The following is a 14,917-nucleotide window of genomic DNA, read 5'->3' as shown; positions in this document are numbered from 1 at the left end:
AGCTGGACTGAACACCATGGCCTCCCCTCCCGGACTTGCCCTGGAGCCCCATGTGAGTTGTAGGTCCTTCTCCCTCCCCTGGGGGTCAGACCTTCCCCTCCATGGCACCTGAATGTCCTTGCCATCGTCCCAGCCACTCAGCCTCCTGGTCACACTCTTTCCTAACCAGCAGGCACCGTGACCTTTGAGGCGGCCAGAGGAAGGTGAGGGGAGCAAACGGAGCTGGCCCACGAGGGTCTGACCCAGCTTCTCAGTCTCCTCAAGTCTCCAGCTAAAGACACAGCAGAGACAGAGGCCCCAGCACAGTTGTTTGCTGGGCCTCTTGGAGATGCAGCAAGCTGGCCACTGTTGACTAAAGTCCACACGTTACTCAGATTTCCTACTTTAACCCAATGTCCTTTTTACTATTTTTATGAAGGTAAGGTTCACTAGTGCAAAATTAACCATTTGAAAATGAACAATTGGTGGCATTTAGCACCTTTCACAGTATCGTGCCTCCGTCTAGTTCCAGAGTGTTTTCTTCACCCCATAAAGAAACCTCTTACCCATCCTCACCTCTGCAAGACCCTAGAAACCACGAGTGTGGTTTGCCTGCTCTGGTCGTTTCGTGTAGATGGAATCACGCGACGTGGAGCCTTCCGTGTCTGGCTTCTCCCGCTCAGCGTCATTTTTGAGGTTTGTCCTCATTACAGCGTGTCTGTGCTTCGCTCCTTTCATGTCTGGATAATATTCCACTGTGTGGACGGACCACACTGTGTTCGTCCTTCTCCACCTCATGGGATTTGGACTGTTTCTAAGGAAGTGCTTGTAGAGCGTTTCCTGTCTGCTCGGCACAGCTGTAGTGCTTGATCTACATGACGTCATACTGTGACCACCATACCGACTTCCCAGTGGGGAAAAGGCAGGCAGAGACAGGCAGGCAGACTTCCAGGGGACCGCAGGCTGTAGGTCTTTATACTCTGGAGATGGGGGTAGAAATAGGTAGGTAGTAAGGAAGCCAAGAATTAACCAAGATAAATGCCAGGTGAAGACCCTCAGGGTCTTCCAGGCCAGAGACCCGCATGTACAAAGGCCCTGAGGTGGGAATGGGCTGGTGAGGTTGGAGAACAAGAGGGGGGCGGATGGGGGTGGACAGTAGCTGTAGGCTCTGGGATGCATGGGGAAGGGCCTGGGCTGTACTCAGATGGAGAGACACAGACAGAAAAAGATGAAGGAATAAGGGCCAGAGACTGGGAGCAGGATGGAGAGATGGGGCCTCAGCGTCTCACACCTTTCAGCAGGTACCAGATGATGCTATCTGCCTCTGCTTGAGTCAGCATCACCATGGTAACGTGGATCCTACCAGATGCTCCTTCAGGCACATTCCCCATCATTGTAGCCACTGTCGTGTCATTGCCACGTCATTGCCTTGCCGGGCACAGGGGTGAGGGGGCAGCTATTTTTACCCAGGCTGCTGACAGTGCTCAGGGACCAAGATGCCCACCTTCTCCTATTCCTCAGTCCCTCTGCTTCCTGAGCTACCAGTTCCCCGCAGGGTCTCCAGGCTCCTCCTGGGAGGGGGAAGGGGCTGTCTCAAGCAGTGGGCACTGCAGGTGAGGAAACGTCATGGGCAAGACCTGGCAGTGGACAGCAGGAATGGGCAGGGCTACGGGGTGACAGGAAGATGGGCTGAAGCAGGGAGCCACACAGTGTGGGGAGGCCAGGGTGGCACTCAGAGGAAAGAAGATGGGTCCCTGTGACCCAGGGCTGCCCCTATGGCCCCTGAGCCTCCCTGGACCATGGGCACTGGTGGGAAGACTGAGGTGGGAAGGTACTCATGGGCTCCACCTGGGCTGATAAGGACTCCAACTAGCCACCGCCCCAGCTTCTGATGACCTGGGTGCCCCAACTCTTACCTTCTCCCATCTTCCCTCTTCTCTCCCCACTCCAGGCCTTCTCCTGGATGCTCAACGTACTCTGCATTCCTACCTCAGGGCCTTTGCATGTGCTACTCCAGCTTTCAAGAACACCCTTCCCTGGGGCACCCACACAGCACCCCCTTTGTCTGAAGGTGGCATGGACCCTCTGAAGCCCCTCTACCCTCCCTCCCTGTAATTTCTTCCTAGCTCTTGTCACTGCTTGTTGTTAACATTATTATCTATTTTCCCAATTGTTCCCACTCAAGAATGAGGGCCTTAGTTTACCCAGTTTGAGAATGGCAGTAGCCAGTATGCACAGTGAAGGGGAAACCAGGCAGTGGAAGGCCAGTGTCAGGGTCTTTTCCACCTGATGCAGAACTGCCAGGACAGGGTGGGGCCTGGGGGTGACCCACAGATCCCTGGATGGGTTGGCGCTCAGTTGGAGCAGAATTCAGTGGTCAGTGGACAAGCCAAGCCAGGGACCCTACCCTGGGCTCTCCAGAACAGGTTGGGGTGGCCTGTGAGTCCACTTCCACCTTCACCACACATACTACTGATTGGCCTGTGTCACCACCAGCCCCGACTGTGCTGCCCTGGGAGACAGTCACTCCATCTTCACTGTAGAGAGTTATAGGGTCATCTTCTCTTTATGCCAACCCTGAGGATGGTTCATTCCAGTCCCAAGCCAAGAACCATGGAGCCAGTTTAAATCATGATTGATCAACAGGCATCTCTTCCAGTCTCCAGCCTTTCCCAGCTGTCTCTCCTCCTCCCTCTGCTGTGTGGCTCTCTGGCCTTCTTCCTCTGGCTCCACTAAATTTTCTTCCCTCCCTTTCCTGCTATTCCTCTCACTCCATCTCTATCTTTTGCTCTTTGTTTATTTCAGTCACTATCTCCGCTTTCTTTCCCACTAGATCTATGCTCCATGCTCCCTCTATCAGGAGGCCCTGATTAATCCAGCCTAGCCCAGAACCTTGGAACCGGCCCTTTGGCCTCGGTCTGCCCATTCATCAAATGGGCTTGTCCTAGGACCTCAGTTCCTGGGCGGAGGCAGTCCCCTTCCCAGCCCTGCGCACGCTTCCAGGGACTGGCAGGGAAGGGGTTAACCGTGTGCCGTCCCCTTCCCCCAGCCCTGCATTTAATTAGCGGCCCTGCGGGGCTGCCAAGCTGAGCAAGAGGGGGAAGGGAGGAGATGGGGGAGCAGGGGGGAGAAGTGGAGGGGAGGGATAAGGGGGCGGAGGAAGGAGAGGTGGAGGGAGGAGGGGAGCCGGGGCCAGCCGGGAATTTGAATGTCGCATCGCAGGGTCCCCGACTCAGACGTCTGGGCTCCTGGCTCTGTCCTCACCCTGCTCCCCGCACTAGCAAAAGCTGGGTCGTGCACCCGCAAAAAATGTCAGCTCTTTCCCCATCGTCCGGTTGAGGAAACTGAGGCCCACGTAGAAGTGGCAACTAACCGGGCCACAGCTTGAGCCACCCAGCTTATTTGAGCGGTTTTGTTTGCACGCTAGAAAACAGGACAGTAAAACCAGTTGGTTCTAGGCGATTTGGGGGCCCATCTCAGTGTGGGCATGGGCGAGAGCAGGGGACAGCGGAGGGGAACGTGGGAGAGCTGGAGGAGGAGTTGGGTCTGGGGGTGGTGGGTGGTTCAGCTTCACTCCCAGCTATGCCACACCCCTCCCCGTGCCTCAGTTTCCCCCTCTGTGGGCACAGAGTCGGGAAATTGGAAAGTTGACGCTGCTCATCAGCACACCCACGACCTCCCCCGCGGCCCCGCCTCGTCCTGACGTCAGCGCTAACGCCATCCACCCCCCTTCGCCACCCACCCCCGCTGCCGTGCGGAGTTAACTCTTCCGCGTGCCCCGCCTAGACCCCCGAGATCTCTCCCCTTCAACCCCAGCCAAAGGCGGGCCAGGCTGGAGGTACCGACAAAGGACCGTCCCAGGCCAGGCCAGGCCAGGCCATACGGGTGGTCCCGTTCAGCCTCCAGGCTTTTGCTTTGGCAGTTCTTTTGGCCTGGAGTGAGTCTCCCGCCCCATCCGAGTCCTATTTACTGCGACATCCCTCCTGCCGCCAGGCCCAGACCCCTCCAGGGCTGGGCGTGTCTGTGTCCAGCTGGGTCTCCCCGCCCCGGGGGAGCTCCTTGGGCCCAGGGCGGGGTCCTCTTACCCCGCAATTGTTTCAAGGTCGAGTTTCTTCCCTCCATTTTCCAGACGAGAACCAGGGAAGCCCAGAGAACTAAGGGAGGTCTCGAAGCCCTGGCCGAGACCCCAGTTCCTGCGGCTTCCGGGCTCCCACCCCTAGAGGGGCCCCCCCATTCTCGCAGCAGGGGAGGTGACCCTCAGGCCCCGCCCTGCCCCAGGGGAAGTGAGAATGGGGCGCCTTCCCCCGCATCTTCACCACTTCCTCCCCAGAGAGGCTGCGGCGGGACCTTAGGGGAGGGGGACAGCGTGGGGGTAGTCTCTGCTCGGAGAAGGGTCTGTCTGCCCTCACGCCGGAAAGGGACAGTGCTGGCGTTTAAGTGCCTCCCGTCCTGGGGGTGGGGTGGGGGCGGGGCCAACCTCCTTCTCTGGAGCCCCTTGTTGATGAAGGAGGACTCTGCCTCCATACCACCCTACCCCGCCTCTTCCCTGCTCCCTCCGCTGTTATCGCGCCCCCCATTCAATGTACTCCACTGGACGCGGGGCCTTTCCAGAAGGCCTGGCCCGGAGGCCCGGGGTCTAGCTGCAGGTCCCTATTGTACAAGACAGGCCCCAGGATTCCCGGCCTCCCATCCTCCTGCAGAGATGCACCTGGATTCCAATCTGCTCTCCAAAGATTGGAGCCAAGCTTTGCTCAGAACCTCTGTGTGTCCATCTGAAAAAGGGACAGGTGTCCCTCCTTGAGGGGCTGCTGCGGGATTTTAAAGAAGAATGTCTACAGTGGGCATGCGATCTTTGCATGAATGCAGCCGCCCATTAATTGCCCCATCCATTCATTCATTACTTCACTACTTCATCCATCACTCTATCCATTCATTCATTTAATTATTTATTCTTGTATTAATTGATTCACACAACCCCCTCCCCAATTCCCAGGCAACCAGGGGAGGACATGGAGTCCACAGCTCTTTAGAGAAGGACGGCGGGGACCCACAGAACTGTGGGTGGAGACAGCCCCAAGGTTTTGAGGAGGAAGTGGGAGCTTCCACTTAACTGAACCAACCTGAAGCCTCCCCACAGCAGCTCCATGGGGTGCCACCCCCAAAGGGCTGCTGCCTGCCAAACTGCCTCCATCTGTCCCTGAAGTAGGTCAGCACCCCAGTGGTCCTTGGGAGGGTACTGGCTGATGCAAGCAAACCTCAAAAACTGTAGGTGCTCACCCTGGCTGGTTTGTGCAGTTGGTTATAGCAAAATCCTGATACGCCAAGGTTGCAGGTTCCATCCCTGGTCGGGACACATCCAAAAAGCAACCAATGAATGCCTGGATAGGTGGAGCAACAAAATCAATGTTTCTCTCTCTCTCTCTGAAAGCAACAACAACGAAGTAGTAGGTGTTCATCACTGAGCTGAGGCTGGGCACACTCAGCGTCAACTGTGTGCTTGGGCCCTCTGGGACAGAAACGAGTGGGTCCCTGTGGTCCCTTCTGGAGTCATTTGGCTTGGCTGGGGGCTCCCTGCCTTTACTGCTCTCTGGCCATTTGGACATTCCTGATCCAGGCCTGGCCCAGAGTGTCCCTTGCAAGGGGGTGGGGGGGATGCCTGCATTTTGCTCTCATTTCATCGTTTTTTGGGTTTCCTTCTATTTATGGCAAGAGAAACTGGCTTTCCCTTCTTGGTAGTGACACGAAGTTTCCCTTTTGAAATATACTTACTGAAGTAAAAACAGAAGAGGGTCGAACTAAGGGAACAACAGTGATGGTGCTAACGTGCTTCTTGTGTTGTTTCCTGTCTCCTATGCGACTATCAGTTCAAGAGGTGATGAGGGAGGGCTGAAAAACCCTCATTCAGCACACAGGGGGGGCACACAGTAGGTGCTCAACAGAGGGTGGTGGAATGGACAAATGTTGATGCTTGAGGTTGGTTGGCCCAAAGGAAAACAAACAAAGCAGTTTCTGAAGTTGGTCTGGTGAGATCAAATTCACCACCCTCTGACTCCCAAACCACCCCCTGGCTCCAACATTAACCTGTGACAGGGCCTCATCTGGGCCTGGGTATACAGCAGGTACACATTAAACGTACACTGGGTGAGCACAGGGGTCTCACCTGTCCTGAGGGGGAGGTGTTTTCTCCTTGCAGGAGTCCTCCGGGCTGGGCTCACTCTGCCATGGTAAGTCAGTCCATCAACAAACACTACCGAGCACTCTCCCGGGCCAGTGGGAGGCTGGGGACAGACACACCACGGCCTCGGAGCGGTGTGCAGGGCTACCAGTTATAAAGCCGGCCCTGCCAGGTATCAATTGAGATCCATCCTTGCTGAAGGGGACTGATAGCGCGGGAATTGCAAAATGGTCTTGTGAGACTAGAAAGAGCCAGTGCCAGCCCAGACGGCAGGGCCTGGGTCCCCTCCCAGCGGCCGCAGAAACACCTGCACTGAACCAAGGAGGTGGCAGCCTGTCCGGCTCCAGGCAAGGGCGGAAGCGGGGCAGGAAGGGAGGGAGGGGCCGCCCTCTTCGCTGGTAACCCGAGCCTCAGGAATGTGGTGGGGCCAGACGTGCCCCCCGACCCGAGGCCGGCGCCCCTCCCCCGGCTGCCCCCCGGGGTCCTGCCACTTGGGTCCCCGCCAGCCCCACTATTTCCAGCCCCTGGAGCCTAAGCTCTGGGACGCTGCCTGTTGCATCCACCGACGCAAGAAACAGAGGTTCAGAGACTTTCAGGATGTTTTCAGAGATGTTACTTTAATGGCCAACTCCTTTAACCTGCGCAGGGGCGGACTCTCGATGTGTCCCGGAGACACGGTGCTCAGAAGAGCTGCAGATGAGAGCCGCACCTAGCGCTTTATCAGCTTTATAGCCTATCAGCTTTAACAGCCTATCAGCTTTATAGTTGCGAGCAAGCAAGCGTTGGCACAGAAGCAAATGTGGCGGTTAGCGATTGGCTATAAATTCTTAGCACACTCTGGGTTATTTGTTCGGGCAGGGGACGGAAAATTTCAAGCAAAAACAGTCCTACTGCAAAACGGTTCTATTGCACTGGGGTCACACTTTGCTCAAGGGCTGTAACCTTCCTGCCTAGTTCATCTTGTTTGTTCAGATCATCTAGTTTCTTCCCTTTTCTTTAACCTGGGTCATTAGTTCATTCTCTTCCTTGTTCTATTTCAACTCTCAACATAACATTTCCCCGTCTCCTTGGCCATATGTCAAACCCTTGACATTTCTTCTTCTGATGGGAGAAGGGTATAGGGTTGAGAGAGTACCATTAACTTTACTGATTCTGCTCGTTCTCTGATGAAGGCTAAGAGCTTGTTTAGGACAATTGGTCCTAATATCAAAGTTAACAGAAGGAGCAGGAGTGGTCCCGCTACTGCAGATATTAGCATGGTTAGCCAGGGAGATGTCCTGAACAGGGACGCATACCACCTGGCACCATCCCCTTCCCCGTCCCTTTCTCTTAGTCTCTTTGTAAGAATCCTAATGTTTTCTCTAATTACTCCAGAATGGTTAGCATAAAAACAGCATTCTTCCCCGAGCGCGGCACACAATCCCCCTTGTTGGAGGAACAAGAGGTCTAACCCTCTTCTATTTTGTAAGGCCACTTCTGCCAGAGAGTCCACTTGTTTCTCTAGGCGTATTGTTTGGTCCTGGAGGAGTGATATATCTTTGGAAAAGTCTTGAGAAAGTTGTCTCAGGCTGAGATCCCCATGTACTAATGCTCCTGCCCCACAGCCGCCGACCCTACTACTCCTATTGTTGCTATTATGGGAATGAGTAAGGGCACTCTTCTCACCCGCCTAGGTTCTTGTCTGGCACTTCCTGGCAGGAAATCAGGATCTCCTCCGTACAGGTACAATTGGGGAATGATGAAAGCACTAACACAGAGTTCAGGTTTACTGGGGGGAACAAGGCACTTAAAAACACCCTCAGTACAGACGAACCATACTCCCTCAGGTGCTTTGGTTATAGTGATCTGCCCAGAAATGGGTGGCACAGTTTCCTCTGCTAGGCAGTAGTCACTAAAGTTTGACCCCTGTAGAGGGAAATTGGCCAATAGGTAGCAAGTTCCCTTTCCGTGGAACTCTGCTATAGTGATTGGTCCTTCGAGGAAGCATTCACTTATCTGGTCTTGCTCTTGACTGGTCTGCTGTTCTGTGAGGTTCACTAGGGTTGGGGCTAAGTCTCCTCCCCAAGTGGAATTAACTCCTACTCCTATGTAGAAAGGGGGCCTTGGGCTCAGGCATAGCCAACAGGATTCTGTAACACTAGGCTGTGTTTGATTAAAGAAAGGGAACACTGGCCTAGGGCAGTTTCCCCTCGCCCGGTTTTCCTCTCGACTATGGGTTTAGGAGAGTGTAGGGGTCTGTTATGTGTAGTTTCTTCCTCACTTGGGACCTCAGCCGTAAGAACAGACACTAGCCCAGCTTCCACCGTGGGTGTGGTCCCTGTTGGTTTTGGTTGCTTTGGTGGGAGACCTCCACCTATTCCCTTTAGGAGGGGTTTCCTACAGTGGGGAGCTTTCTTACTGTAAAGAGAAGTCCGGGATCTCTCCCTGTGACATACAACCTTACTCCCCAAGTCCAACCCTTTACCCAGAGGGGGTCACTAGGGTTTAAAACCCTGATTACTATAGGGTTGCACATCCCCTGGGCACATCTGGGGTCCTGGTTCTTTGGCGGGTCCCTTTTGTCTCTTTGTAAATCTATATGCTTGTCTATTCCCCCACCAGGTGACCATCCCCCTCCTTGTACAATTGTCTCACATCCCCAGTTTTTACAATAATAATCCATTCCCCCTCCACACGTTTGACGCTTCCCTGCCGGTGGCTCCGGGCATCCGTAGAAAGCGGTATGGTATAGGTCCCGATTCAAGTCTCTTTCTCCATCATTCTCACATCTATTCCCTAAACCTTCAGAAACTCCTTCAAGGGAGTAGGGCTTGTCTGGATTGATTGAGTGTAGTCTCCCGTCATTGCAAAGTCTTTCACCAAAGAGTTTAGAGAGGTCAGCTTTTAGGGTTATTGGAATATCCCCCCCCCAAGTATAGTTGGAAGCAATTACTGTGCCATCAGCAGTTCTAATTAGCACCCACTCTTGCTGCTCTAATACACCTCCTGCTGCCCAGAGGGGGAGGACCAGCCCTACTGCCACGAGAAGGTAAGCTTTAAGGGCTGGTCTGGATCCTTTCTGACGCTCCATCTCTCGGTCTCACCTGGATCGTCTGCGGGCTTTACGTGGGAGAGGTGAATCCAGTAAGGCTTCTCAGCCACCTTGACTGCAGTGGGGGTGCTGAGCAGTACCTGAAAAGGTCCTTGCCACCACGGTTCCAGGTTCCCTCGGTGGTGGTTAAGGATCCACACCCACTGCCCAGGGTTTGGCGGCGGGGGTCTTTGGGCGTCGCCTCCTGACACAGCTGTCTTCAGTTCCCTTAGTTCTCTTACTTCCCTCCGGATCTGCTGCAGCGCCTGTAGGGGCTTGAGGAAGTTACGGTTAGCAACCTCTACCTCTTCCCTAGTGAGCTGGGGAACAAGGGGAACTGGCCGCCCAAACATGAGCTCATAGGGGGTCCATCTATTAGTATAAGGAGTGCACCGAACCCTGAACAAGGCGAAAGGGAGTAGCTCCACCCAGTTTTCGCGGGTCTCCTCTCGTAACTTAATTAAAGTTTCTTTCAGAGTTCTATTCATTCTTTCTACCTGGACCGAGCTCTGAGATCTATAGATGCAATGCAATTTCCAATTTATGCCCAATCTGATAGCTAGCTCTTGGGAAATCTTAGAGATGAACGCTGGCCCGTTGTCTGATCCTATGGCTACTGGAATCCCATACCTAGGAATAATTTCCCTTAATAGGATCTTGCAGACTACGGAGGCTGTCTCTCCTTTAGTGGGAAAGGCCTCTGCCCACCCAGTAAAGGTGTCAACCAGCACAAGCAGATACTTGAATCCTGATTTTCCTCGAGTCATCTCAGTGAAATCTATCTCCCATAGTTCTCCTGGGGTTTTCCCTCTATACCTAACTAGTGGGGGCAGTTTCTTATTCTGGGTATTGACTTTTGTGCAGGCCTTACACCTGGAGACTGTAGACTGAACTATGTCCCTAACCTGGGGCCCTAGGTAATACTTTTTGATCAGCTGTTCTAACTTATTCTGTCCTAGGTGCGAACTGGCATGGATCTCCTTTACTATCTTCCTAATTACTCCCTGTAATGACACTGACAACCACGAACAAAGCCCAGACAATATACAGAAATAGGATGACTGAGTTCAAACAGCACCGGTCGTCTCGCTCTCCAGACATCCAAACCAAAAGCGGCCGCACACAGACTCAGACACACCGCGGCGCCATGCGGCGCAGAAATTCCCTGATGTGACCGGTCACAAACTGAACAGAACAGAAACCAGACCCACGGGCGGCATCCTGGCCGGCGTGGCCTGGGTGGACTGCCGGCGGCGTCCCGCCTACCACCTCAGGCAATACTTCGCTCCGGAGCCCAGACACAGAAAAAGAGGATCCTCCCTGGTACTTACTTGGCTCGAGCCAGCGTCCTTTCGGTTTCCGAACCGGACCTCCGCCTAGGGAGGATCTCGCTGGGGCCTCCAAAATGTTGCATCCACCGACGCAAGAAACAGAGGTTCAGAGACTTTCAGGACGTTTTCAGAGATGTTACTTTAATGGCCAACTCCTTTAACCTGCGCAGGGGCGGACTCTCGATGTGTCCCGGAGACACGGTGCTCAGAAGAGCTGCAGATGAGAGCCGCACCTAGCGCTTACAGCCTATCAGCTTTATAGTTGCGAGCAAGCAAGCGTTGGCACAGAAGCGAATGTGGCGGTTAGCGATTGGCTATAAATTCTTAGCACACTCTGGGTTATTTGTTCGGGCGGGGGACAGAAAATTTCAAGCAAAAACAGTTCTATTGCAAAACAGTTCTATTGCACTGGGGTCACACTTTGCTCAAGGGCTGTAACCTTCCTGCCTAGTTTATCTTGTTTGTTCAGATCATCTAGTTTCTTCCCTTTTCTTTAACCTGGGTCATTAGTTCATTCTGTTCCTTGTTCTATTTCAACTCTCAACATAACACTGCCCTTACTAATCCTCAGGGTCCTGAGATCCGGGGACCATCCCCAGCAAGCCTCACTCCCAGAAGGACCCTCTGCCTCACCCCTTTTTGCTTCCTGCTTAACTCCCTTTTTTTTCTTTCTTTGGGGCTTTCCGTTTTATACAGTAGATTTTAGGTTTCTGAGTTTTCAAAAAAAGACTAAACAGTAAACCGAGTTGCAGGTTGATCTAAACAAGACAGCAGATCTCTTCAAGCTGGGCAGAGGCCAGAGCTCCCCCGGGGTGGAGGTGGGCGTCAGGTTCAGCCTCCGTTGGGAAGGCAGGAATGGGGACTGGGTTGAGTTCTGATCAGGTCTAGGCTGTGTGATTCCAGGGTGCGTCGCACGACCCCTCTGGGGAGTGGGATAATGTCTCCAGACTCGTGGAGCAGCTGGGAGAATAAAGGTGAAAATGTCCTGCAGGCCCAGCCCGGAATACCGACTCCTCCCTCAACCCCACTGACCTTGGAACAAATACCACCCACCCCAGTTTGGGTGGAGGCCCTGTCACCCTTACTTTCCTTCTCCCCTGGTTTCTCCCTGCTCTCCCAATCCAGCCCAACCTTTCTCTGCCCTCCACCCATGTGGCCAACTGGCTTCTGCCAGGGCTTTTGAACTTACTGTTCCCACTGCGACATTCTGCCCTCCATCATCTCTTGACTTGCCCTTCATTCAGCATCACCTCTTGGGGATGCCCCTCCCAGATTACTCAACTCTGAAACACCCACCTTTACCCTCCATGAAAGCACCATTTATTATCCTCAAAGCCGTGTTTGTCACCTTCCTTCAGATCCTGTGCTGGGTGGGTGGGGTTGTCTGTGTCATTCATGTGTGTCCCCATCACTGGGCTCATAGGAGGTGCTCACTCTAGTATGTGGAATGAATGATGGAAGGAATGGGAGTTATACCTAGTTCGTTGCATGGGGCTGGTTGATGGATTTAGGGCCCTCCTTGACCTGCCCAAGAAGCTCCCAGTCTCACAGACAGATCTGGACACACACCCCCTACCCAGCTCTGTGGGGCCAGAGCTGGTCCAAATGGAGGGGCAGGACTGGGGTGTCCCAGAGTTCTCCCTGGCTGGAAGGAAGGAGAAGGTGGGGAAGGGCATTGAGTCCGAGGGAATAGCGAGTGCGCAGCAGAGGAGTCTGAGAGGGGTCAGGCCTTGGAAAGTGAGGCTGGCAGAGTCTGCCAAAGGCAGTACCCTACATTCGGAAGCCATGATAGGTCCTCCCCACCCAGTCTCAAGGACCCTGCCTTCCCCTGTGTGGAGCATATAGAGTCAGACACCAATGGCAGACAGGGCTCATACAGGTGGAAGGGGTCTAAAGAAGTCCCCAGGGCCATGGTTAAGGAAGGCTTCTTGGAGGAAGGAACGCTGGAAGTGAGTATGAAGGATGAGTAGGAGTTTGCCTGGAGGCTAAGGAAGGGCACTCTATGCTGAGGGAACTCCAGACCAAAGAACTGCAGTTAAGTTTGGCTGAATAATAATAGTGGAAAATAGCCCTGGCCTTAGTTGGTTCCAGCGTAGTCCTGCAACCTTTTGGTTATGGGTTTGATTCCCGGTCAGGGCACATACCCAGGCCGTATGTTCCATCCCCAGTCTGGGAGTGTACGATCCCCAGGCTAGGTGCATACTCCAATGGATGTTTCTCTCTCACATCGATATTTTCCTCTCTCCCTTCCTCTCTAAAAGCAATGAAAAAAAATATCCTCAGGTGAGGATAAAAATTTTAAAAAATAAAAATAAAACAATGATAGAGACCATTATTGAACCTATACTATTTCCGCAAATCCAGTAAAAGTCTCAATACTCCCTGAGGTTGTAGTATTACTTGATCCATTTTCATGAAGAGGAAACTGGGACTCAGGAGGTAACTTGCTTTGGCCTCCCTGTGCCTCCATTTCCCAAGGCCTGTGTGCTGGTCAGTCTTTCAGTTCTGGCTGTCTCTGCCCACAGTCCACGAGACATTCACCTACCTATCAAGGTTAAGGCCCAAGATCAGGGTGGAGCCTCCCTAGGCCACGCAATCACCCTCCTGCTGTGGGGAGAAGCAGGGCACCCTCTCTTCCGATCTTGTTCCAGATAGGAGTCCCAGGGCAGGATTGGCTACATGCCAGGCAGGGGCTATACTCACTTCCACCAGGGGTCCATTTGCCCAGGCTGGGACCCAAGAGGACAGGTCTGGAGGACTGAGAGACCCACATGCCTGGAAGAAGACATACACATATACACATGGTACTCTGCTCCATATACGAATACACACAGGCACACATCCATATGCTTGGCCCTCTGCCTGTGAGGCCAGGCCAGGCCTCTTGCTCTTAATCACAGCCTCCCTCATGGCCTTTTTGCTTCAAAGCCAGTAGGGGCAGCACCAGGTGAGGAAGGGAGCTGGGGGGGTTGGTGTTCCTCTCTACAGACCAGTCACACAAACCAAGACCAGAGACTGCCACAGCAAACCAGGCCAGGCAGTGTTCTCCTTTAGCACTTTGTGTCCACTGTATGCTACGCCCTATGCAGAGACCTAGGGACCTGGGGACACGCCAGCCCCAGGATGGAGAAAGTCCCCCTGCCTTCTGGGGATTTATGATCCACTCCATCATTCTGGATGATTCCAAGGATATAATGGGAAGAAGGGGAGAATCACCAGAGGGCATAGCACATGCAAAGGCCCCGGGTGGGGGGGGGGCACTAAGGGGCTGGGAAGCCAAGGCTCAGATAGGGTAAGAGTAAAACGTCAGCGGGGGAAGGAGGGTGTGGCACTTCCACCACCTGACTGAGGAGTGGCCTCCATCCTGAGTGCTGTGGGAGCCATAAGGGGGTTGTGTGCAGGGGCTGTCAGACTCAGATATCCCAAGGGTCCCTGGGGAGTGTTGAGGAAGGTGTTCCTTTCCTCCTACTTGTATATCCCATCCCCAGCCATAGGCTTATGCCTATGGCGGCTCATTAAGCCCTAACAGTCATGATAATGGTAATAAGCAGGTAATGATTACCAGCTGGGAATCTTGCCTAAGCCTAAGCACCCTTATCGGGGGACCCACAACAGGCCCTGGCAAAGAGTTAACACGTATGCAGCTGCTCGGGGCGCATGGACACCAGGGTTTTACAGGATGGATAAGAGCTCAGGTCTGGTCACAGCTCTGGTCTCCACAGGCAAGTCACTCTGCGCCTCAGATTCTCATCTGTCAGGAATTCGGACCCAGTGCTTTAGACAGCTCCCAGTGAAAAGTAATAGGATCAAAGAGCTTTCAGCAACTTCTGGAGGCTCTCTTCTACCCTCCTCTGTCTTTCTGGGGCAAACACACTACTAGACAATGGGGTGAAGGTGGGTGAAGGCAGACCTGGCCCACATCCCGGGCGAGCCACTGGCCACCGCTCCTCCAGGCCTTCAGCTCCCAGCGCACTTCCCTTGGCCAAAACGCGTTAAGGGAAGCACCGTCCGAACAGTGGAGCGGAAGGTGCCAGGGAGTAATTTATCCATCTGGGACCCCATAACCCGCCACCTCCGTTCCAGGCGACCGGCACCGCCCCCGCCGACCGGGCCCCACGAGGGGCCGCGGGGCGGAGCTTCAGGGCTGGCAGGCGCCCAGTGGCTAGGCGCCTGGTGGCCGGGCCTATCACGCCACCCGGGACGTGCCTTGGCGGGAGGCGGCGCTGGGGACTTTCGTCGTACACAACGCTCCCTACCGGAGCAGAGAAACCCGGCCCAGTCGCGCTGCCCGCCCCCATGACGTCAACCCACAAGGCAGCGCGCTGTTGTGCCGTTTACCGCGCATCACCGGGGCAACGGCAG

At 54.2% G+C, this 14,917-nt stretch overlaps 2 long non-coding RNA genes across 7 annotated transcripts; both read right to left on the bottom strand.

Moving 5' to 3' along the window:
• Positions 1 to 375: 375 nt before the first annotated feature.
• On the bottom strand, positions 376 to 4,476 carry LOC123479765 (uncharacterized). Its single transcript, XR_006655511.2, has 2 exons — positions 4,065 to 4,476; positions 376 to 959 (listed from the first exon to the last, which is right to left on the bottom strand). It is a non-coding gene; the product is annotated as an uncharacterized lncRNA (long non-coding RNA).
• A 3,215-nt stretch (positions 4,477 to 7,691) lies between these two features.
• On the bottom strand, positions 7,692 to 14,911 carry LOC123479764 (uncharacterized). 6 transcript variants are annotated; one of them, XR_011650834.1, is made up of 4 exons: positions 14,466 to 14,911; positions 13,259 to 13,330; positions 10,556 to 13,100; positions 7,692 to 9,499 (listed from the first exon to the last, which is right to left on the bottom strand). It is a non-coding gene; the product is annotated as an uncharacterized lncRNA (long non-coding RNA). The 6 variants fall into 6 exon arrangements; XR_006655507.3 differs by having other exon boundaries at positions 13,259 to 14,911; XR_011650833.1 differs by having other exon boundaries at positions 10,556 to 13,330.
• Positions 14,912 to 14,917: the final 6 nt, after the last annotated feature.

Source organism: Desmodus rotundus, unplaced genomic scaffold (genome assembly GCF_022682495.2).
Source record: "Desmodus rotundus isolate HL8 unplaced genomic scaffold, HLdesRot8A.1 manual_scaffold_451, whole genome shotgun sequence".
NCBI lineage: Eukaryota > Metazoa > Chordata > Mammalia > Chiroptera > Phyllostomidae > Desmodus > Desmodus rotundus.
The sequence above is the reverse complement of the archived record's forward strand: the minus strand, read 5'-3'. Positions and strand labels throughout refer to the sequence as shown.